Source organism: Sinocyclocheilus rhinocerous, unplaced genomic scaffold (genome assembly GCF_001515625.1).
Source record: "Sinocyclocheilus rhinocerous isolate Xijiao unplaced genomic scaffold, SAMN03320098_v1.1 scaffold633, whole genome shotgun sequence".
NCBI lineage: Eukaryota > Metazoa > Chordata > Actinopteri > Cypriniformes > Cyprinidae > Sinocyclocheilus > Sinocyclocheilus rhinocerous.
In genome coordinates this window covers 122,607-146,856 of record NW_015654568.1, presented here as the reverse complement: position 1 = coordinate 146,856, position 24,250 = coordinate 122,607, and the positions used below count along the sequence as shown (strand labels likewise).

General features: G+C 37.9%; 1 protein-coding gene across 1 annotated transcript in view; it reads left to right on the top strand.

Moving 5' to 3' along the window:
• The window catches only part of LOC107717656 (gamma-adducin-like), a 95,218-nt gene that overhangs the window by 9,591 nt on the left and 61,377 nt on the right, over nt 1-24,250 (top strand). Inside the window, exon 2 of the mRNA XM_016524472.1 lies at nt 14,295-14,347. The gene's annotated coding sequence lies outside the window, so the exon portion shown is untranslated. The remainder of the gene's footprint in view (nt 1-14,294; nt 14,348-24,250) is intronic.

Below are 24,250 nucleotides of genomic sequence, written 5' to 3'. Positions count from 1 at the left end.
CCAGCAGGTGGCGCTTAAACCGTTTCCTGGTTTCCGCTGTAAACAAAGCAGCGCTGAATTTACGAACTTTAATATGCATTATACAGAGGCAAGATGAAAAGAAAAAATACCACGTAAACTTTTCTGAAGACAGTAAGTTCCCCTCAGACATACATTCATATAAACCTAATTGAATCGTGATTTGTTTAGCATCTCAACCGATTTGAATCGTCACATTTTAATCGATTTTCAACCGGCTCGCGGTTAATCGTTACATCCCTAGTTAAAATGCTTGGTGAATAGCTCTTGGATAAAATATTTATGAGTCTTAAAGGGGTCATATGATGCTAAACATTTGGACGGCGTTATGGTAATATTTCCACATAGTGAGGTAGATATGTGGGGGCGTGTTAGAACGAGCCGTTTTAGGTAGGCGTGGTTGACTCTTAACTTTTATAAAGAATATCTCTTTGGATTTGAGACTTTAGTCTTTGCAACTTTACAGATCTTCTTTATGCACCAAGAACTTGTAACACTCCAAAGAGAAAGGAAAACTTGAAATCGCATCATAGGACCCTTTTAAAATTAGGAGTGACACCTATCATTTTTAAGAGTTGGTCCTAAATTTCTATATTAGGAACAACTTTTAGCCTGAAGATTTTGGCTTTTACTGGTATGTGGGGATTTTGATTTCATCCTGGTGACTCAAATCATTTGATTGAAAAAAAAGACTTGTTTACATTCCTTCAGTGCTTCAACCTCTGACTTTATCTGAAGGTTTCAAAATTACACCAGCAGGTGGTGCCTAGTGTGTATTGAGTATATGAATCAAATTTGTTCCAAAACATGTTTCATTTTTACTTGCACTTTGGCAAGTGTTAATTTTCACAAACAATGTATTTGTGTTTCATCTGTAGAGTTCATATGACTGACCCAAACATGACTTGACATCTGTCGGGTGTCATGTACAAAAATAAAAATACCTCACAATTATATGAAGGTCACTTTTTGGAATAAAAGCTTCCATCATGGTTAACATGCAAATGTATCTAGATGAATCATTGGGAGTTTGTGGACTCTCATCAAGTATGTCTAGTATTTGATAAAGGTCCACAAAATCCCAATGATTTAATCAGGAATACTAGATATATTTGGATTTATTAAAATTTTTAAAATTCCTATTGGTTGATGGGAGTCATAGCTAGGAATGGAGGTTCACAAGTTCATTCTCCTCAACCTGATAATGATTGTGTATGTCACAGTGGGTATTTAGAGAAGTGTTAATGACCGATAGGATCGAGTTTACTACTGTGTGCTGTAATAAGAGCACTAAAGCCTTCTGAAGGTGATGCTCCTACCAAATTATGGATGGAGGTCCAAGCTCATTCCAAATGCATGGAATTCCCTTCTATTACTGGAGCTTCACCATGTACACCAGGGATCACGTTCCTCAGACACTAGCTGCCCTGAACAGATATCTGATAAACACAACCAGCTTTGAGTTGGCTTAAAATGATCTGCGCTCAACACAAACTCAACAAACAAATGCAGTGCTATTTGACCACAGTCTTCTGGTTCCAGGCTCTGTGTCCAAGTTCATGGAGAAGATATATGGATAGAGTTAATTAGTAGAGTAACAGCAAGAAAATAATAAAATTTCTTTAAAAATGTCATGTGGTGCAACCAAATTAAAAAATAAATTTATATAGCTTATAGCCCCCCTAAAATGACTACTCAGCCCCCCTAAAATTTTGCGATTAGCTCCATAAACTGTACACAAATTCGTGATCACCTCAGTCCCCTTTAAATTTCATATGAAAATGGCAGCAGACTTCGATCGGCTCCTCCCAGTCTTTCAGCGCGTTCTTTTTCAATTCGCAGACCGCGGCGGTGCAGAGCGAGAAACAGAGGTGTGTGTTTATCGATAGATTGTTATAATATCTACATCTGGGGAGTTCTTTGTCATAAATCCAGTTTACAAAATATCATGGGGGAGCAATAATCGGTTCTCCATCTACTGTAGCCTAAGTTTTCACTGCGTTCATCACACCAGAGCTGTTTCCTCCAGCGAAAATGAAGCACATATGAATGCATAATTTATAAAACGATCATGTTGCCATTTTCATTTGAAAATTTAACTTTCAATATAATACATATTCCAATGCATGTGGTAAAGAGGTTTGCATACTTGAGCTAAGGAAAGAGGGTTGTACTAGAATTGCAAAAAGTAAAATTGTGTTTGTACAGTAACAACAGGTTGTGTTTGTGAGATCATGAAGACTTGAATTTGGCTTATTCAGTACTCAAATGTTATACCTATCTATGCAATACAGTGGAATACTGCAATAAGTTTAGTGTTTGACCCCTATTAATCAAATTTTTTTTTTATTTATACATATATATTTTTATTATTAGGCTATTATTATTATACCCTCACTGGGGGCTGAGCCCCCCTAAAATGAAAATCCTAGAATCGCCCCTGGCCTACATTCCAGGCTTTACATCTTAATATTTTCCAAAGTATATTTTGAATTACATTTCTCAATTACATTTCTCTAAATATGTCATTCTCTAAATAGCCATGAAGTAAAATTAGTTTATTATTGAGTTGCACCAAGTGACATTTTGTGTACTAACCTTGCCTTGACAAAAAGGTAAAATTATCTGATATTTAAGAGGCTTATTGACCTTGATTGGCTGTTTTTTTGGCCAAGATTGTGCCAATCTACTAAGTTGTAATTTTTGATAAGGCTTTTTAATGCCTCTAATAACTATAAACATGGATTTTAATTCAGAAGTGCATTTACTTAATTCTATGCATGTTTTTAATATGCTGATAGACTAAAAAGACTATGCAAATGAAAATGTTATTGACCCATAAGATGGGTGAGGCTAGTTGAATGGAGAAGGATATTGCAGTTTGTTCTCGTATGTTTACAGGGCAGGGCCCACTCTTCATCTGTGGTTAACACTTGCGTTATGCTGTCCTAATTTTGCTATAGTGTTGCTAAACTGGACATAACACTGAAAGATTTAAAGAGCAAATAGAGGGCAGCGTTCTTGCATAATGACTAAGGTCTAAATGAACACTCTTTTCCACCAGCTCTTTACCACTTACAGGCTGTTTCCTGGATGCGGCAATTTAGTCAAGGACGAGGCAGCGGTTTACTCTTAAAAATGACCCTGAAAGTACGTGGCACAGCAGGTTCTGTCTGCCTGAGATTGTAGTTTCTTGACATTTATGGTAGTAGAAGTTCCTCTTGATATTTAGCAGCCTTTTCCCTGCTGTTCTTGCAGTCATAGTCTTCTGTCAAATGCAACACCAGCATCAAGTTTGTAATGTGTTATCACCTTAGAAAAAAAATCATGGGAAAAATGACTCTAGTTTCACTCTCGCTCAAGACCATTATTGCCGGCCAACAAACCCCAAAGGCTTTTGGTGTCGAGCCACGATCTCTATGTGACGCTCTCAGTTCTTGAACCAACCGGCATCAATCAAACCCTGTCATGGGTCGCTGTGCTAGTTTAGTGTTGGTATTTTGACAGCAAGCACACACTGACCCCCTCCCTGAGTAAAGCTGATACCATTGTGTGAAGAGTCCCCTACTGTTGTTTGTCTTTAGTACTTAAACCTTTTTGACTCCTGCACTTGAGAACTTGTGAAAAATGCTTTTTGGAGGGTTGGCTCAAAATTAGGGCTGCACGATAAATCGCATGCGATATTTAACGCACATCTTGTCAGAAAGCCGGTTCTGTAATCAGCGGTAAATCTCCATCACCTGCGTGCTTTCACATTGAGCAGCATTAACTACACAGAGCCGTTGTTCACTGACGAGCTGCGCAAAAAATCACGCGAATATGAACGTCAGATCAAGGCCTTGTGGTTGCGTTTAGGACAGTCCTGTTGCGTCTTCGAGTTTAAAGCATCTTGTAATGTGTTTTTAAAGATGTTTTTAGTGAGTAATAACTTAAATTTCAGAATGTTCCTCACAGTGACTTAAGAAAACGTGAAATGTGAAATATATAGTCATATCGTCAACTTTAATGGTGTTTGGTAAGCTAATCATAATTGCTAGATATTACTTTATTTAAAATTTTTTTTAAAAACATTTATGGCTAATTTGTGTTCTTTGCTAGTGAAGACATCATTTTGAATAGGCTTAACTGTATTTGTGTGGATATTTTGAAACATTTTACCTCAGAAAGTATAGCAAACAAATCCTCGCATATACAGGACTATGCTTTGACACCACAGCATTTTCCTGATGGTGAGAAGCACACGGTTCACTGTGAGATAACCGAGCCCTGCAGGTCTCAGGCTTATCAAAGCACAGCTCCAAACTCATATCAGAGTTTCCACTGAGGATGTGTGGCCATGAAAACAGATATCAGGGTTGGGGAAGCAACTGTGAAACTGTAGAGCTACAAGTTAACTGTTGCTAGCAGCTAGTTGCTCCTAGTACTGCAGTCAAGCTAGCTAGTCATATACAAAATGAGTTAGCAACACTAAACTATTAAATATTTTTAAACTATTTAAATCAACCTTCTGAATGAACTAATTCTCTAAAATGGATCAAATTTCCCAATGTTTAGATGAGAATAAGATATTTTAAATAGCAGTTTAGCATTTTGTTGTGGCACAACACTGCTTAATGGAAGAAGTATTAAAGCAGCTATTATATTAGGTTAGCTACTATATTGTATGAACAGCTGAACTATTGTCACTCTATTGGGAAATGTAGTAGTTAGCAATGGTGCTACTTTTAGCTAGTTGCTTCAAACCTACGCGTTTGTTTTGTGTTTATGTTGTGAGTGTGTGTTCGAGTGACAGAGATGCAATCCACTGCAGGGGCAGGAAAGCATTCCATTTCCTCTTCCTATTCTCGATTAAGTGGACAGGAAGTGCTCTTTTTCTTTTTGACAGATGGTCTCGTGGGTTACAAAGCTGACACAACAGGCTTTGAAGAAAGACAATGTCGATGGTGTCACTTTCCTCCCTTGAATTTGTCTTTTGTCAGTGGATGTATGTAGGTCACCCCATATGATCACATGGAGCAGTCATTGTGATGGCTCTATTCAGGGAGGAAGGGGAAACCAGTGACCCTGTGATGTCACAAGATGGGTCTCCGTGATGACGGCAGTGCACCGGATGGATCTGGCCCATGGCCTGTGTCACACAAACCTTGACCAGAACACTTTAGCTGCAATAAGAATGACTGTTTTCCCCAATGGAACAATCTGGGAGAGTTGGAGTTGTAGTATTTGGATGTTTTTTTAAGGTAGTGGATGCATGTGTATCATCAGCCAAGAGTGGCATTTAACCACAAGTTGACAAGCAAGATCACATCTGCCTCTGAATCTGAGGAGTATGTGGTGGGCCAGTAAGATTACGGATAGAAATAAAAGTAGGAAAAACAAAAAGAGAAAGATCTTTGATGGTTCCTTGACAATTTTTGTGGACATTTTTAGGACAACTTTGACCAGTACATTGTATCCTGTGCAACCTGTGATTATCAAAAATGGTATCAAAACACTTTGAGACTCCATCAATCGTTTCCATTCTGTTGCATTCCATCCAGCTATTTTGGAACTTCTCTTGCATTTCAGCTAGAACTGGATTGTCCAATCCTGGTTCTGGAAGCCAACTTCCTGCACAGTTCAGCTCCAACTTGTCCCAACATTCCGGCCTGGAAGTTTCTAAAAATCCTGAAGACCTTGATTACCTTGGTTCAGGTGTGTTTAATCGGGGTTGGAGCTAAACTCGCTGTATAGTGGCTAGGGCTGTCACGATTATGAAATTTGGCTGACGATTAATTGTCTATGTTTATTCTGTTAACTATTTGTATTCTTACAAAATACATTCATGAATATAAGATAGAAATCATGAGAAAAAGAAAGGCTTCTAATAATCTTTCCGTTTGTGAACATTCCTTCCTTCCTTAAACTTAAAGTATTATAATGGAAATATATCATCTTGGAGAGAGAGTTTTATGCTGACTGTCATAACTGATCGTGACGTGCTGTTTGAATGCTGAGCGGAGAATGACTGACAGCTGCAGCAGAAGGAAGATGAGTTTCTGTAAACCTAAATTCTGTCCCTCACATTAAGATATGGAATGGCTTCAGATGATATAGCTGGGCTCCAGACTGCGACCTTTTTTTCTGCAAGTTTCATGAATGAAGCCCATTGTTGGAAGGTTTGTTGGATTGTTGTTGTAGGGTTCAAATACACAAAAATGCTGGAAAACCAAAGAATTTGTGGGACCTGAAGGATTTTTCATTTTTATAAATTCAACTATTATTTTCTCTTGTGGACTATGTAAACATCTTTTATTTCAAATATCTTATTCAGGTCAGCACCAAATAAACAATAGCATGCATTTTTGTATGATCCCTCTTATTTTGATAAAATAATTAACATTTTGCAGATTCTAAAAAGGGGACGTAAACTTTTGACCTCAACCATAAAGTATTATAATGGGAATATATCATCTTGGAGAGAGAGTTTTATGCTGACTGTCATAACTGATCGTGACGTGCTGTTTGAATGCTGAGCGGAGAATGACTGACAGCTGCAGCAGAAGGAAGATGAGTTTCTGTAAACCTAAATTCTGTCCCTCACATTAAGATATGGAATGGCTTCAGATGATATAGCTGGGCTCCAGACTGCGACCTTTTTTTCTGCAAGTTTCATGAATGAAGCCCATTGTTGGAAGGTTTGTTGGATTGTTGTTGTAGGGTTCAAATACACAAAAATGCTGGAAAACCAAAGAATTTGTGGGACCTGAAGGATTTTTCATTTTTATAAATTCAACTATTATTTTCTCTTGTGGACTATGTAAACATCTTTTATTTCAAATATCTTATTCAGGTCAGCACCAAATAAACAATAGCATGCATTTTTGTATGATCCCTCTTATTTTGATAAAATAATTAACATTTTGCAGATTCTAAAAAGGGGACGTAAACTTTTGACCTCAACCATATCAGTAAGTGACGATTTTGTTCTCTTTGACTCACTGGATGGAAGCGGTGCTTATTCACAAATGTTTTATGCGATATTCCAATTTTGCACCAAAGATAAATTCCATAGTTTCAAAGTTAAATTCGCAACTTTGGATGGAATCCCAGCTAATGTCTTTGCTCCCATTGGCATTTGCCACATTGCTGTTCATTTGCATGAACTTGAACTGTTCTAAGTTTTGTTGCAGTGGTAGCTGTTAATCACCAACTACAGCTTGAAATCAATGACTTTTCTTCGCTTTGTTGTTTGAATGATCCTCATCTAGCTTTTCTCTGTAAGGACTAGCATTATTGAATTAAAGAGAGCTTGTCTTTTATGGTAAGTGCTTCAGGGGAGAAAGGTTATGTGGTAAGGGACGTTTGGGATCCACATGAGTGGTTCAACATGACATTTGGCATATTTTGTCCTCATTTGCATTGTTAAAACAAAAGATTGACACTAAGGAAGAAATGAGCCTGACAGTGCATAAAAAGGTCACAGTTGCTTCCCTCTCTCGTCCAGCTGTGTGTTTGGGTGTGTGCAGTCCTCACGCCTCACAGGAGATCTATGTGAATCCGATCAGTTGCACTTTCAGTGCTAGATGAACCGAAACCCTCCCATCGCCACAGTCATGTCCGTAAGATACAAATCATGTAACATGAGGGTGTGACTGCAGATCGCTTATGCGATTAGCAATTTGGTGATTCATACCAGCATATAAACATACATCAACTGACTTTGTAAGAGATAGTTGAGCAAAAAATGAAAACTGTTGTTGTTTACTCACCCTCATGTTGTTCAAAACCTTTTTTTTTTAGTGGTCACACCCATTTTTAGTCTGAAATGAGTCTGTATTTCATTAGAACTTAAATTTATAAGATAAATCAGTTACTTAGGCTGTATTAAAAGTTAGGAAGCACCCTTTGATGCAGTGACAGGCTGTTTTACATAAACCACATGCTGTTTGTTTAAAAATCTCATCCTTTCATTGGAGCAAAAAATCGCCAGCCCATCTGCTCCAGCTGTGAGATTGCATTGACCTTGTATCTCTGCTGAGTGTTTGTATGTGTTTGTGCTTTGGCTACGGTCACTACACAGAGTTTCTCGTCACCACTGAGCTGCTCGTTCCCAGGAGATTCTGAGCCACTACATCAGATAACCGTCAGACGAGTTTGACGCAGGTTTTCCTTTTTGGTGCACCAGCAGTGTTTCATTGTGGCAGCGATGGACCATTAAGACCCTGTTTACCAAGCACTGTTAGCATACAAAGCATACTAGCTAATGTATACCAATCAATATTTATTTCTTTATTATTTTTAGTTTTCCTCATTTAAAAATCCTGTTTACTTTACGGTAAAAACTGAATGTTTCAGGCTTTACTGAAAGCATTTAGGTGCTTGTTTTTATAGTTCTGTAAGTCTATAGATCATTAACTGTTACAATGTTACTATACCAACATACCTGAACTACTAAAATCTGCTTTGTGCCTTAAAATATACTTATCAGCATAATAATACAGGTAGTAAAACAGAAAATCTCACTGTAAAAAAAAAAAAAAGCCAGCTTTGGTTGCCAGAAATTCACTGTAAAAAAATACTGTGACAATGTTTACGGTATTACCAGATACCTGTGTATTTTACAACTTATAATGATATATTTCATTAAATGATAAAGTGATGCTAAACCTATTTACTTGAAGTACCAAAATCTGCTTTTTACTTTAATTAGCATAACAAATACAGGTGGTACAGTAGAAAACCACATGAAGAATCAGAGTTCATCGTAAGTGGCATGTCCATACTTGTGTATATATAGATAGTGGCCAGGGTCAAAAAATAAAATGAGTTTTTAAACCATTTACAAATTTTCAGTGTATATGGTAAGGTAACTTGGTAAACCAACAGTTTTTTTACAGTAGCATTTTTACAGTGTTTTTCTGTAAAAAAATTAATAAAATAAAAATACATTTTATTTATTTATTTTTTTTACTGTGCACATGATAAATCAAAGTTCACACAAAACATAATTAGGGCATCACACACTAAAACTGGTATAAACATTAACTAAACAACATAAAACAAAACACACATTTGATCAAATATTTTCAAACTGATGCATGCAGAAACTTTCTGAGAACATATTTCATCATAAATAAGATATTTTTTGTATTTTTTAAAAGCAAGAAAATCATTTTAACACTGTTTATAATGTAAAAAAAAAAAATATGTAAAATCTATAATGATTTTCACCATATGGTACAACCCCTCTACGCACACCTTGGCAATATAATCGCCATTGGCTAGTAAATTTTTTTGTTTACTCGCCAGACTGATATACTATTTTACACACACACACACACACGCGCGCGCGCGTTTATTTAGCTATCTAAATGGGGACATTACATAGACTTCTATTGTTTTTATGTACAGATAGTTATACACTTTTTAACCTAAACCCACCACTAACCCTACCTCTCACAGAAAACTTTCTGCATTTTTACAATTTTAAAAGTAAAAAAAAAAGTTTTTAAGTTTTACAAATGAGGACATCCACAAATTTTGGTTTTTGCCGATTTTGTCAGGTTTTGCTCACTTTTGGGTACAAATTTGTCCCCAAAATATGGTTAAGTACACACACACACATGATTCCACCCAATCAGTTTATCTTTGTAAAATGGAACAGCTTCTTAAATAACTGAATGTGCATTGTGCACTCTTAACTTCAGCCAATCAAGCATTATATTATGATATTATGATAATTAAGCACTATTTAATGATAGAACTAGTGATTAGAACTAAAACTTGGTAACCATGAATGAATGCATATTTGTCATTTTAACTGAACTTAGGACTGGTGGTGGTGTTTAAGATATTGTTGGTCATAGGTAATAGTAATTATTATTAAAAGATACTACTACTACTACTATTATTATTTGCTGGGTTCATGAATATTAATCACGTTGTCAGCGTTCGCTCGAACTGATTTGCTGAAATCAAAACAGGGACGGTAATAGATGAGCGCCAGCCAACAAGAGCTGTTTGTGCATTAGCTCCGCCCACTGCCGAGAAACCGGCATATCTTTTGCTTGTTCTTAAAAGCTGAATAATTCTAAATGAACTCTGTTATTTTGACAGGAAATACAACAAATAATATGGTTTACATGTAGCGCGTCGATTCAGCGTGGTATGCAAGACTCTCGCTCTCTCTCTTTGCATGTGTGAGAAACACAGCGCTATCAGTAAAGCGACGGCGAGTCGTGTGCCTTCACACTAGTTTACGGTACGTCAAATACAGGTGCGCTGCGTGCTACATACTGTGCATCCATTGAGTACATGACATGATCTATTGAGCGCATCCAAATAGTACAGATCGCTTGACGGAGAGTGAAACTCTCAAGCGCTCAGTCAGCGTGTTTATCGAGTGAAAATCTGCGTTGAACGCCTCTCATACATATACTGGCGTGTAAAATCTAAGAATTTATTAGCCAATGGCTAATGTTAGACATTATTTAGTCGCCCAGAGTAAGATTTAGTTGCATATGCGAGTGATTTACTCGCAATGTAGAGGGTTGTGGTAATTAATACTTTTACTTCCAAAACCTATCAAATTTTTCTGTCAAATACTGTATATTTTAAGTATTGTCCTGTTAAGTAATTTTTTACTGTATATGTTAAGGTAATTTACAGTCAAACAAATAGTAGTTATATTTGTTTCTCATTAAAATTAAGTAATTTATTTATATGCCTATACAGCTCAATACACTTTGAGAACGATGTCCAGTTTATTTGTTACTTATGATTCATATCATGATTCGTAATGACTTCGATGAAGAACCAAATTCATGTTTATTAAACAATACACAATTTTTATATACAGAAAAATACTAAATTTTATGTAAAATATAAAACATTTTGGGTTGAATTTTCAGCCCATAGACTTTAGCATGAATACAATTGAAACTCCTGGTAGCAGGAAAACTTGCTGTTATTGCTATTGGTCTAGAAAGCATATTTCACTCCTCCTATTTTCATGATAAAGTGATTAAGAACTGTAATTAAGACCCATTATGTCATGCCATATAAGCTAGGTAGGTTTGGGATGAGAGGATTGCATTGGCCGCTACGTAACGGCACAGAGATCCATCTCCATTCAAAAGTACCCTTTCAAACACTGGCATGAATGTATTCATATTCTCAAGGCTTGTCAGTCCACTGCAGTGGTCCTGAGGGGGTTTTATCATTTATTGAAGGGATTCCCGAGCACCATCTGTTCTGGCATAGAGCGATACTTACATATTGAGATGGTTTACTGAACACTCATCTGCCCGTAAGTCTGTCAAATATACTTTGTCAGCCGTTCAAAGTGGACTTCCTCTTAGCTCTTTGATCACTCTGTCGGGTTCAGACCATGTCTGACAACCACAGACTGGCAGTATCACATGAACACCTCATGCATTTCTCAGACTAATATCGTTCAGAATTCGTGACAAACCCTAATCAGATTGGAACTGGTGATTTCAGCCATTTTTGTAGGCAAGCATCCAGCGAACGAACAGTGGGTGTGCCGTCTGAGGTTGAGACTAGAGTAATGATGGTTTGGGCTACCCAAGTACGCCACAAAATCTCAGCACAGTCCTCTTATAAGCCCTATAATGCTCAGGGTGATGAAAAGAGCCCAACACAGGAATGAGAGTCTGTGAATTTCAGAGCCGTCTGACAGAATCACACTAACAATCTAGTGTTGCATAAGCATCCCATTTCCCACAACTGGCATGGTTTTTTTAAATAACTGCGAGCTCTCTGCAGTAAAACCCAAAATTTAATGGGTTCCTCAGCCAAAAAAAGGTCTGGAAGTGTGAAAACAGATGCTAATTGTTTTGGTTGCAACTGAAATGTGGCTAGCAAGCTTGCATAAGTGGCAGAGCAGGAACCACCTCGCCTCAGGGGCCACCAGCTGTCTGTAGGACAACACAGGCCAGACACAATTATGTAAGTGCTGATGTTATCTAAGTGACCCTGAACCCCATCAGCACTGTGAGTGGAGCGTGACCGAATTATCTGCATGTAGCATAACGGGATTAAACAAATTAGAGTTTAGTGAACATTGATTTTCAGAACTATGTAACTAAACTCTTAAAAATAAAGGTCCTTTATTGGTGTCAGTGGTTCCATAAAGAACCATTAACATCCATAGAATCTTTCAATTGCACATAAGGTTCTTTAGAGTGGAAAAAGGTTCTTTACATTTTTGAAAATAGTTTTAAAAAGGTTCTTTTAGGGACCAAAATTGGTTCTTCTGTGGCATTGTTGTGAAATCTCCCTTTAGGAATCTTTATTTTTGAGAGTGAAAAAGGTTCTTCAGATTATTAAGACAAGAAAAAAAACAAGTGGTTCTTTTAAGAACCGTTCACTGAGAAGTTCTTCCATGGTTCTTCCCAAAATCTTCCATGGTTCCCATTTGGATCCTTTATTTGTATAGAGCGTATCGGACATACTGAGTGAAATAACGTACAAACTTGCTGCATTTACTACCCACTGTGTGCTTGACCTAGCTGTGTTTAGACAGATGTGTTGGTACAGAAGATAAAGATGGTTATCACATGCTGCGGAACTCCCCGAGGGCTCTAGTCAGGGTCAATTTGGTGGGTTTTTCCCCTCAGCTGAGCTCTTTGATGGAGGTCTGTTGAGCTCTTACTGTCTGTTAGTATGAAAGAGAGCAACAGGAAAATTTTCACATTTATTCACAGGTGTCAATCCCATTTGTGTAAACAAAATAAAGTTGTCACTCCTACTTCCTCAAATATAAATGTAACCAACATTTTGGTGTGGTACGACTGGTTTAATGTTTTTTTTTTTTTTGGTGTTGGCAAATTTTGCAGTAAAGATGCTGTCAAATTTTGGTGGAATTTTGTGGGGAAAAAGTCCATTGTCAATAGTGTAGCAATTTAGCTCACACAGCTTTTTACTTTTAAACAAAGCTTTCTGGTGTTAAAATCGTGAATTCACTTGACCAACTTAAACTTGATAGGAAATCTGCGTGGGAAAATGTTTTGCCCTCAGGTTTCTCGATTTGTTCGAATTTCTATTGAAATTACTGGATTTTGCCCACAACAATTCCCTAAATAACAATAAATGTGACCAAAACCCAACCATAGACAAATCATTATGCTGCTATTGTTAGTAAAGTGCTGTAACTATTTAGTCCATCTATTGAGTTGAGTCTGTCCACTGAGGGTAGCAGTTTGTATTGCCTCATCAAAGAAAAATATATAATGCATATAAAACTGTATAACTGAACAGTAGCTATATTTGGCTAAAGGGCCATTCACCCGAAGGATGATAGTGATAATAGCGGAGGGAGAGAATAGAATAGTCCACACCACAACTGTAACGATAACAAAAGAGGAACAATATCGTTGTAATCACTTTTCGAGCGTTTTTTTCTAGCTGATGAATGTTAAAAATTCTGACAGCCAATCAGAATCCACCTATATATATATAAACAGCTTGAGCGTTGAAATTGGCAGACAGAAAAACTACAGTATGCGCTTATAATAAACATGATGTTATAGTTTATTAAGGTCCTTGCACACCGAGTCCGAAATTTTCGTATGCATTTTTTCCGTATTCGTCATCCTTTCCTATCAAAATGCTTGCTACGGATGCGAAAATGCAGAAAATCGAACCTGATCCGAATGTTTTTATGACGGACGAGAATTTCAGACTCGGTGTGCAATTTAGTGTGGGCACTAATAAAGTTATCGCTCTTTGTTTGAAAAGGCCTTAAGTTAGCAGGCTAATTGGTTAGTGGTGTGGTAAGCTTGTACGTTGAGTTGTTACCTTGCAAAATGTATGTTAACTAAAAAAACTACAAGAACAAAAAAAAAATGACAATGTGTTATTGTTCTCCGGTAATGAAACTGTGTTGACACTATGAAGTGTGGCATGCAGAAGAGGTGCACTAAGAATGTTTAGCATGATTCCTCGAGGTTTATCTGCAGGAGTTAGAATTTTAAGATTTTTGGCTGGACTATATTTTGGCATTTATTGACTTGAGGGGGTTGACTAGAGGGTTGACTGTCTACGTTTTTAATCTTTTGGCTTTCGTGTGCATTCCAAGTGTTTGGAGAGATAACAAAGTAGGCTACATCAGATCATGGAGGAAGTACACCTAGTTATTTGAAGGGCTTTGATAAACCTCTGCCGTCTGAGCAAAATCTACTGGTAGCTGATGTTTTCTTTCTTTCTTCCAGCTGTTTGGCAGCGTTTATCACTTTGGATGATGGTTGTGTGTTTATGTTTGTTTGTTTCAGGTGATCCAGCAGCGTGAGCGCTAACAGTCATTGCGGTCTCGGGCTCCCAGCAGGTAAGTCTATATAAAGCTCATTCCCACAGCGAGTCCTTCAGTTGAACCTTGACTCACAACACCTTTTCATTTAGCGCACCGTGAGACGTGCCCTCAGGGTACGACCTTCGGTTGAGTCTGGAGATGCTTTTAGATCGGAATGCTTCAGAGGCTAAAAGTGAATATGTTAAAATGTTGATTATAAAACGGATAGTTCCGGTCCTTGATTCTGATTGGTTGAGCCAAGTTCGAAGCTGTTGTAAATTACTCTACAAACATCCACCTTTGTTTACTTCTGTGTGTTGTTTATAAAAGCAATAAACCCCGTGAAGCTGTGGTTTACAGTGAATTTATAACAGCTAACGGGGTTGTAGGCACTTATTGCTTTAAGTTCTGTGTGTGCAAATTAGTTGATATGCATATGAATTTGCATCAGCTTATTAAATATGCATTATAGATATCTAGAAAATGCTACAATGTAAAAAGAAGTGGTCAACTAATTTGCGTTTTTTAAATGGTCAATGCCGTTACCAGTATCTAGAGAACGAGGTGGTTTAAAAATAAATAAAAATGAAATGTCACTATAGATTTTGTAAACTGACAAATTGGCCGAACAGAGACATGCCAATAATATCAAAAAGTATTGGCTAATATATTGGTCTGTCGATATTAGGGTTGCAAAAGAGCAAAAAATTCTGGAAATTTACCAGAAATTTTACGCTCATGTGCAACCCTAATCAATAATGATATAACATTAATAATAAATCAACTATTATAAATTGTTTCTTTTTTTTATTTTAAATGCTTTCTGAAAGTTGCAAAATCTTGCAGAAAATTGTACGGTTTTTGTAGAAGTATTGTGGAAACTGTGTTCACATTAAACACATTTTCTTTGGTGGGTTGTCTGCATTATTGTGCTCATTTTGTATATCTAATCACAGATCATGTGCATCATGTAGCTACAGTCCCGAAAATCTATTCTCACGCAAACATGTCTAAATTAGCTTTCTTCATTCTTTTTGTTGAAGACTAGTGCGACAAGCTAGTGGTGGTAAGGATGACATATCGGCCAATATTTCACCAGTGCTTGAATGTTCGGTGCAGGATTGCGGGTATTGTTCATAATTTTACTCATTCCTGCAGGTTTCACGCTAGTAATGTGGGAAATTCCCACAAACAATTCAGCGTCAAAGACACTCATAAAAACTGACGCAGTGTATCATTTGCACATGTTATTAAGTCTTACCAATTGAAACATTTAAACAGTTTTAAATCATTCAAGCCCAAGAAGATGCAAAAGAGTACTCGCACACTTTCTAAGAGACAGTTTCTGACACCCAAGAGACACCCAAAGCAAGCTCACATAAACCCACCTCTCAAACAGCACTTTTTTCACACATAAATCCCCCTCTCAAATAGTTTTGTTTTTTTTGTTTTGTGGCTTAGTGCGCATAAACGGTCAAACACACACTGAATTGTGCCAAAATATCTGTCTTGACCAGTATCCACGTAAACACAATGCTATGTCTTAAGTGAACAGAAATAGTTGAGAAAGAAAAAGCATGTGTAACTGTATATTGGATCCATGCATGCGGTCTTAAAGAGACAGCAGTAAACCCCTAGTGTAAGCTACTGCGCAACAAAATCACCCCATAGCACCATCTAGAATCGTATGTTTTCTCATTTCTGTAAGTATCTGTAAGTAACAATATAAAAATGAATCAACACATATAATTATAAATTGAAAAAACAAATGCATTGAGTAACGAAACATTTAGGCTTGATGATTGCAAGTTAACCCCCCCAAACGCCCCCCTCAAATCAAAAATCCCTCCCTTGTGGGTCACCTAAGGAGGCAATTTCCCCCATTTTCTAAAATGAAATTTAGACCCTGTTTGACCATAATTGGCCAATTAATAGAAGAGTTTCTTCTTGTTACAGTTTAAAAAACGTGTTCGTTCGCATATCAGGGTACCACGTCATATTGGTTGACCACTAGTGATGACCCTTTCAGTTTTAACTGTTTAGTCCTAAACCAAGTATGTATTTGTCGTAACAATGTATTCAATTTCTCTGTAAATTTGTAATTGTGAGAATGGCTGGTCAAGTGGCGTTTGGGCCTTTTTCTGAGTAAATGACATGGATGCAGTCACGACGACCTGGCGAGATGTTTTACAGTCCTGGAGCGGGAAACGCTGACGGTTGTAATGACCACAAACCCAAAACTGGCAGTTTACAGCCTCCCCTCTCTGTCGCAGTCTTTCTGAGCTCTTGTGATTCATTTAACATGGCTGTAGTTCTTCCCGTTCCTTCGGCCGCTGAGAGAGAGTGATGACGGCGCGTCCCTGAGCATTAGCGTGCTTTACAGGGCTGTTGGGAGAGCTCTCAAAAACAACCGTTTTAAATGCTTGGATTACACTTCCTGAATGATTTCTGACATCTGGGAAACGCAGCTGAAACCCTGTAGATTTACTAGTTCGGTTTGTCAGGTTTTAGTGGCATAAAATATAAATGAAGACAGTTGACTTGAGGTGAAGACGAGCTGGTTTTTGTTTTTGAGTCTCTACTTAGGAGTCGATAGCTTAATTTTAAGTGCTGTTTTGGGGTTTGTTGTGCTTTGGGGAAGACATAGAGGAGGTTCTTGTCTGCTTGATCAGTCATTCTGATTCTTGGACTCTTGTTACAATGATTTTGCAAGTCAGGGGCATTTGAGGACACAGGCAGGGAATGCTGGGAAACAGAACAGTGTGTGTGCGAGTCGCTCTATTCAAAGTAGCCCCACTCTTACTACGAAGTACGAAATGTTTATTTGTGATGGACATGTTCAGCTCACAAATGACATGAAATGTTTTTACACTTGTTTTATCATCTACCAGGCCAAAATCATAAGTTTGATCACTAAGTTATAGCACACCTCTTATCAAAAAAATAAAAATAAAAATGAATATATATATATATGTATATGTATATGTATATGTATGTATATATATACAGTGGGTACGGAAAGTATTCAGACCCCCTTAAATTTTTCACTCTTTGTTATATTGCAGCCATTTGCTAAAATCATTTAAGTTAATTTTTAAGGAGGCTTGCGGCAACCACATGTGACGACCCCGGGCTGGACTCCGCTTCGTCCACGGTGAAAGCCGATCCGGCGATCCACAGCTTTTCGCTTTCACAACGAAACACAGCGCCTTCACAACATGGTGGCGGCGGCAACAACAATACTACAGCGAGAATAAAAGTTACGCCTTCTTTCTTTGCGTGAACATTTGGGCGGCATTATGCAAATCTTCTTCGTAGACATGTGGGGCGTGTTGGAACGAGCCATTTTAGGTAGGCGTGGTTGACTCTTAACTTTTATAAAGAATATCTCTTTGGATTTGAGACTTTAGTCTTTGCAACTTTACAGATCTTCATTATGCACCAAGAGCTTGTAACACTCCAAAGAGAAATGAAAAAATTGAAATCGCATCATATGACCCCTTTAAGGTATTTGGCAGCATTAGGACTTTACATAATCTGAATGTGCTCATACAGTAGACTTTGTTTTTGTTTAGTTGAGCAATTCTAAGCTAAATGGTGTGTTCAAGTAATGTTGGATAGATTGTGGTGCCATTCATGTGTGTTCAACTCATAAATACAAAATCGTAATTTCGAGGAGGGAAACTCTGAAATTTCTTTAAGCCCAGTTTTCGGCGTTGGGGGTTGTTGCATGTACAAAATACCACTGTATTGTACAACTGCGATTCAGTATTATATACAATACGTATTTATATATTATGTTTCAGTTTACAGAACACACTTAGAGCTAGTTGGAGCTAGAGTTCAATAAAAAAAAGCTATTTAAATTCTTTGCTGAATTTTATGTAGAAATGGTACATCGCCATCTTGCTCAAGCCAAAGTGACTTCAACGCACTTGATGTCGTAATTATGACTTCTCAATAGTCAACCATACTCTAACCATCCCTGCTGAAAAAAATTTAAACTTTAAAACCTAAAGACTAAACTGATTGACTGGTTTTAGCTGGTCTTAAGTTGGTCGTAGGTGGTTTAAGAGGCTGGTTTCAGAGGGGCTTTGACCAAAGTCCCTTTCAAGGAAAGTCTATTCACTTGGCGGCCATATTTGCAATGCTTCCAGGCAGCTGTTTTGGGCATCCAAGACCAAATCCTATCTAAATGAATGGGGGAATCATGAAATCTTAAAAACTGCTTGCTGAACTTGCAATTAAATTACATATTTCAAATCAGCAACAAAATCTGAAATGAACTTCCCCATAAATGTTGTTCCTTATGCTCAAATTGCATTAAAAAGCGTATTTTTCAGACCAGCCAATACGCATATGCAGTCGTAAGTGTGAGTCTCAGGTTTCTATGGGAACCGAAGCTTCTAACCGCCACTGCAGTGACGCAATGACTTTACCAATCAGCATTTGGCTCTTTCAATTAGAAGGCGGGACTATTCCGCCATATTTCGCTTTGTAGTTTCTCCCATTCACAAGTAATAGGAGTGAACACTCTTTGTATATCTATAGTCTTTGGTATAGTCTTCTTTAGCTCGGAGACGAACTGACCAACCAGTTAAAACCTGCTGAATACCAGCTTGGCGTAGCTGGGAGAACTGCTTCACTGGCTTAATCCAGCGAAGACCAGCCAATCAGCATAGGCTGGTTTTTTTTTTCCTTTTTTTTTTTTCTTTCATCAGGGCTGTCCCTACAAATTTTTAATTTGTGTTTTAATATAATTTTATTATTATTTACTTTTACAATCCCAGACATGATTGTGAAAAACTGATGGGCAACAAGATGGCCAACAAAATGCTTAGTTAAAAAAAGATAGCCGACAACGCAAGCGAAAAAAAAAAATAATTTCATAAAAAAAATAATAAAAGATTTGTTGTAATGTAGTTGAATTAGCTCAAAATGTACTTTTAACCAATCTTTGTGAGTATTATGTATTTTTATGCTTGTTAGAGTATAGTGCCATTAACTGCAACATGCTAACAACGAAATGCATTTGAACCAATGGAGGGTAGAATCTCCCGTGTAGTTTGAAGAGCATTATTTATATGTCGCAAATACTGCTTCCTGTGTAGAATTTGGCCACTTTTTAGATTCAATTTCAGTTAGGATGCAACTGTTTAACTTATTCATATAACCAAACGTATAGCCTTTTAAAGTTTTCTCCATTCGATAGTTTGCGTGAACACAGGCAGTTGACACGTGCGCACCAGAAAGTTTCTTCTTTGTCTAGTGTTTGCGCTATTTATTTTCAGAAGTTGAGCGATAAAATGTCTTCAAACTAGAGTTGCGTCCATCTTTTAATCCCCTCACACGACGCAACTGTCATTTGTTGTTGCATCTCCAGTAGTTGTTATTGTTTTTCAGTTTCTTTTCAACGGTGTAACGACAGTCAACAATTTGGACACCTTGTGGACCAACGGATTAGTCCAAAAGTATGCATATATTGTGCTAATGATGAAATATGTCAAATGCACTGTACACATACCCTAGAGTAAGCATAAAAACTGAAGTATACAGTACTTTGGGCCAATTGCCCATATGTAGACAGCTATACAATCTAGCATTTGGAACAGAGCCCTTGTCTTACATGGACTGATGAGATTGTAAAGCTGTTGATTTCCCTGCTCTGTGGTCTTGTAATGTAATAAGAGCCTGACTGCATAAAAGGACTCACTCCCACTCAGTACAGACTGTCGAGTGACTTCACTGCTGTAGAATGCCGAAAACACAGTTAAAACACAGACACTCAGTATTGAGGGTGGGATTGTTGTGTGTGATTATCCAGTTGGGTGTTTTCCTCACTGGCAGCAGCTGAGCTTAACGTGATGGATCATGGTAGTGCGCTGCACCGTTGCCCTGTTGCACGTAATTGCATGTATGTTTGCGTCTGTGTCTGTGTTTACCGAAGGCAACTTCAAAGAGCCCTCGTGGCAGTAAACCAAAGGTTGTTGCGCACTTACTGGAAGTGATTTGCGGTAAAACCAGTAAGATTGTGTTTGTCCGAGTACTCTGAAATGATAGCAGTGTGAGCGATCATGAAAAAAATTAACATGATGTCAAAACATTGACAATAATGCACAAATTACAAAATATGTAATTTTGTGATCGATTGGTGTAATTTCAGTGGTACCTTGTGGGATGATTCATCATACTGGAATTTTTATTTTATTTTATTTACTTTGGGACATTTGACGGGTCCAATTTAGCGCCTTCATCTGGACCGCCATCTTGCATGTTCCTCATGAATTTTTAAGATGTCCTCCAGTCCCACAGATGAACTTTTGCCTTTACCAGTTGAAATGAGCTACTGTATTCTTCTTTGTGTTGTTCTTCTCAGTTACATTTGGGTCCGTCTCATGCCGTCCCTTCCTGGCCTGATCTGATACGTTGTGTGTCCCCATCAACAGACACATTGTGCTGGGCTGAGCTAGTTCCCTGGTTGGGCAAGCAGGGCAGAGAGATGCTCAAAGGACTATTTTATTGCTGCTTTCTCTCTCTCAGACACTTTCTTGATTGTTTGGGGTTGCCAGAGGAAGGTCAAAGCAACCTGCTCCCAACTTGCCAAGACCCCAGAAAGAGAAAGGAAAAATTGAAATCGCATCATATGACCCCTTTAATATAAAATCATGGTACATTAATCTTGCTGTAATAGATTCACCCTGAAGTGATGTCTGGCGCCTTGTTTGACCCAGCTCAGATATGGCATGTAGCTTTGTAAGAGAGATTATTTTATACATTTTTGAATTAGGCTAAACTTTTTCTTTTTTTATTACTCACTATGTTTTTATTTTATTTATAATTTTTTTTCACCTGAGAAACATCACTGTGGTGTATCTCCAAAAACTGCAGGTTGTTTTAATGACAATTTTTCAGTTTCACATTTTGAATTCCATTCCTCTGAGCACTGAGGAATGCTTAATGAAAATATATATACTTTGAGCGTTTTGCAACATCCTTCACAAATCACAAGGAGGCACATTAATCACCTCAGATCTCATAGTGTTTTTCTGTCATTATCCGTGTCTTGGCACTGGAAATGTGAAAAAATACTGTTTATCTAACATCAACCCTAAATCTGGCACAGAAACAGGAAAAGCCTTGTAAATATGTTTCTATTTCAAAAACTCGAATTTTCCTTGCCAATAATAGAGTTCTCGTAACTGTTTCTAGGGAAATTAAGCATAGGCGGCATTCACAGTCATAGATTTTAAAAGCCCAGTTTTTTGAGATGCCTGTAAAACATCATTTTAATGTAGCTTGAATCTTGAACATACTTAAAGCAAAGTTTGGTGATGAACAGCATTTTTCTGTCTTGTGTGGTGAAGTACAGCTGCAAATTCTTAATGTTTAACCAATGTCAGTGCAGTTGAATGGTGCCCAAATCCAGTCTTTTTGTTTCATGTGATATTTTGCAAGACCCCTAAAGACCCTGATCATAATACTTGAGTAATGTAGTACACCACTCTGTAGTATCTGATTGGGTTAAATGAACTTCCCTTGAGTTTAATTAACACTGTCTTTTCTGTATGCAGTCTAGAAAGGAGCATAAAGTGTGCACTAGTTGGATGGCAGCCAATCTGTGATTTCTCACTGTACATATTGAAGTGTACACTATAGGTCATGCATGCTTGGTGCCTGATTGCTTTTCATATGGCATTCACAGCTCATTAACAAGCTGGCCAGTCAATATGTCAGAAAATACTATATTTTGTAATTAATAAAGGCATTTAGAATGAGGGCAAGATGTAGCCATATGCCACAAATAATAAAGTAATTAAATTTAAATCGGAGTCCACATACTGGACACTTTCTATCAGTCGTTTGGCTGTTAACTTTTGTATATTTCAATTGACGCAACCTGCTATTAGCTACCGCTTAAATGTGGTTGCAGCATGGCTGCAATATATAATGTGTGAATGTTTTTCATTTATTATTCGTCCCCATGGAGCAGATTTTAAGTCTGGCCATTACTCATGTAAACAGATTTTACTTCCCCCTACAGAGTTTTTAAAATTCTGCTGAGCTGCTTATTCCGGTCTAATTTTTTCATACACACATCTGGATGTTGACCTTTGCGAAACAGTGTCAAACTCTTTTGAGGAAGGGAGTTGAATGGAGTTGCAACTACATATCTGTAATGTTTTGGATATGCACATTTTAAAGTGGGTGCAAGCCTAGTAGCCAAATACCTTCAAGGCAGGAGTGTCAAACTCAGCTCCTATAGGACCCCAATCCTTCAGAGTTTAACTCCATTCTTCTTTCAATTAATCCTGAAAACCTTGATTAGTTGGTTCATGTTTGTTCGATTAGAGTTGGAGTTGGCAGTGGCCATCCAACAACTGAGTTTGACATCCGTGCTTTAACGCAAATGCGGTGGCCATCTTGGTGACACCCTAAGCAGCTTTGAAACTGAATGTAGGATGACTAAAATCATGAAAAATTTAATAAAGATTGTATGTCAGTAAAATATTTCAAATCAGCCACAACATTTGACAAAAATATATCATACATTTAGATTTTTGAGCTCAAATCATGGTATAACATCAGTATCAGTGATTGTTTGTTTAATTGAAATGTGACACTTTTACTTCACTGCCAATTTGAGCATTGTGATTTCTACATAATATTCTATCTATTATATTCTGGTGCAAAAAAAAATAAATAAAAAAATGACAGGGGCCTCTGGGGCCCCAGATTTAAATTCTGTACTCTGCCCAAAATCAAAAGAGCTGACCTTAAGATGTCAGTGGTTTTCTGGTGCAAAAAAAAATAAAAAAATTGTAGGGTCCCCCAAGGGCCCCTGGGGCACTACATTTAGGTTCTGTACCTTGCTTCAAATCAAAAGATCCTACCGCCATATGTCTGTGGTGTACTGGTGAAATTATATGGCAGGGGCCTCACATTTGGATTCTGTACTCTGCCCCAAATCAAGAGTCCACCTTCAAATGTCTAAGGTATACTGGTGCAAAAGTATGACTTTGGCCTCTCAAGGCCTCTGGGGCCACAATTAGATTCTGTACTCTGCCCCAGATCAAGAGTCCACCTTCGTATGTCTGTGGTATTATGGTGCAAATAAATGGTGGGGGCCCCCAAGGGCATTTGAGGCTCTACATTTAGGTTCTGTACTCTGCTTCAAATCAAAAGAGCCCACCACCATATGTAGCCTATGTGGTATACTGGTGAAATGATATGGCAGGGGCCCCACATTTGGATTATTTACACTGTCCCAAATCAAGAGTCCCCCTTTAAATGTATAAGGTTTTCTTGTGCAAAAATATGCTAGGGGCCCCCAAGGGCCTTTGAAGCCGCACATTTAGGTTCTGTATTCTGTTTCAAATCAAAAGAAAGAACCACCATGTGTCTATGGTATACTGGTAAACTGATATGGCAGGGGCCCCACATTTGGATTCTGTACTTTGCCCCAAATTAAAAATCCATCTTCATATGTCTATGGTATTCTGTTGCAAAAATATGGTAGGGACACCCAAAGGACTCTGGGGCCCCACATTTCATATGACATGTGCATTTCCGATGTCCAATATCATTTAGTCAATATAGGCAGGTACTATATGTGGTGTGTTTCCATTTTTTAGGTTGTTGTGCCTGAGGGCACCTGTGCCGGATATCGCAGCTGGCTTAGTTTTCCAAAGATTCAGGAACTTGCACTCATTGACTCTGATTCCAAAGTAGGGCTGTGCGATTAATCGAAATCGTCATAAAATCGCGATTTGAGCATGCACGATTTCTAAATCGCTTTACAGCACAATTTTCCGTGCCCCGACCTCCCGCAGTATGCTATCAGAACCAATCAGAATGCAGCGCGCCTAAATGGAGCACGAGAACAGAACAGACCGGGCGGGCATACGAACGTAACGCCAGGTTCACACACTCCGTCTGTGG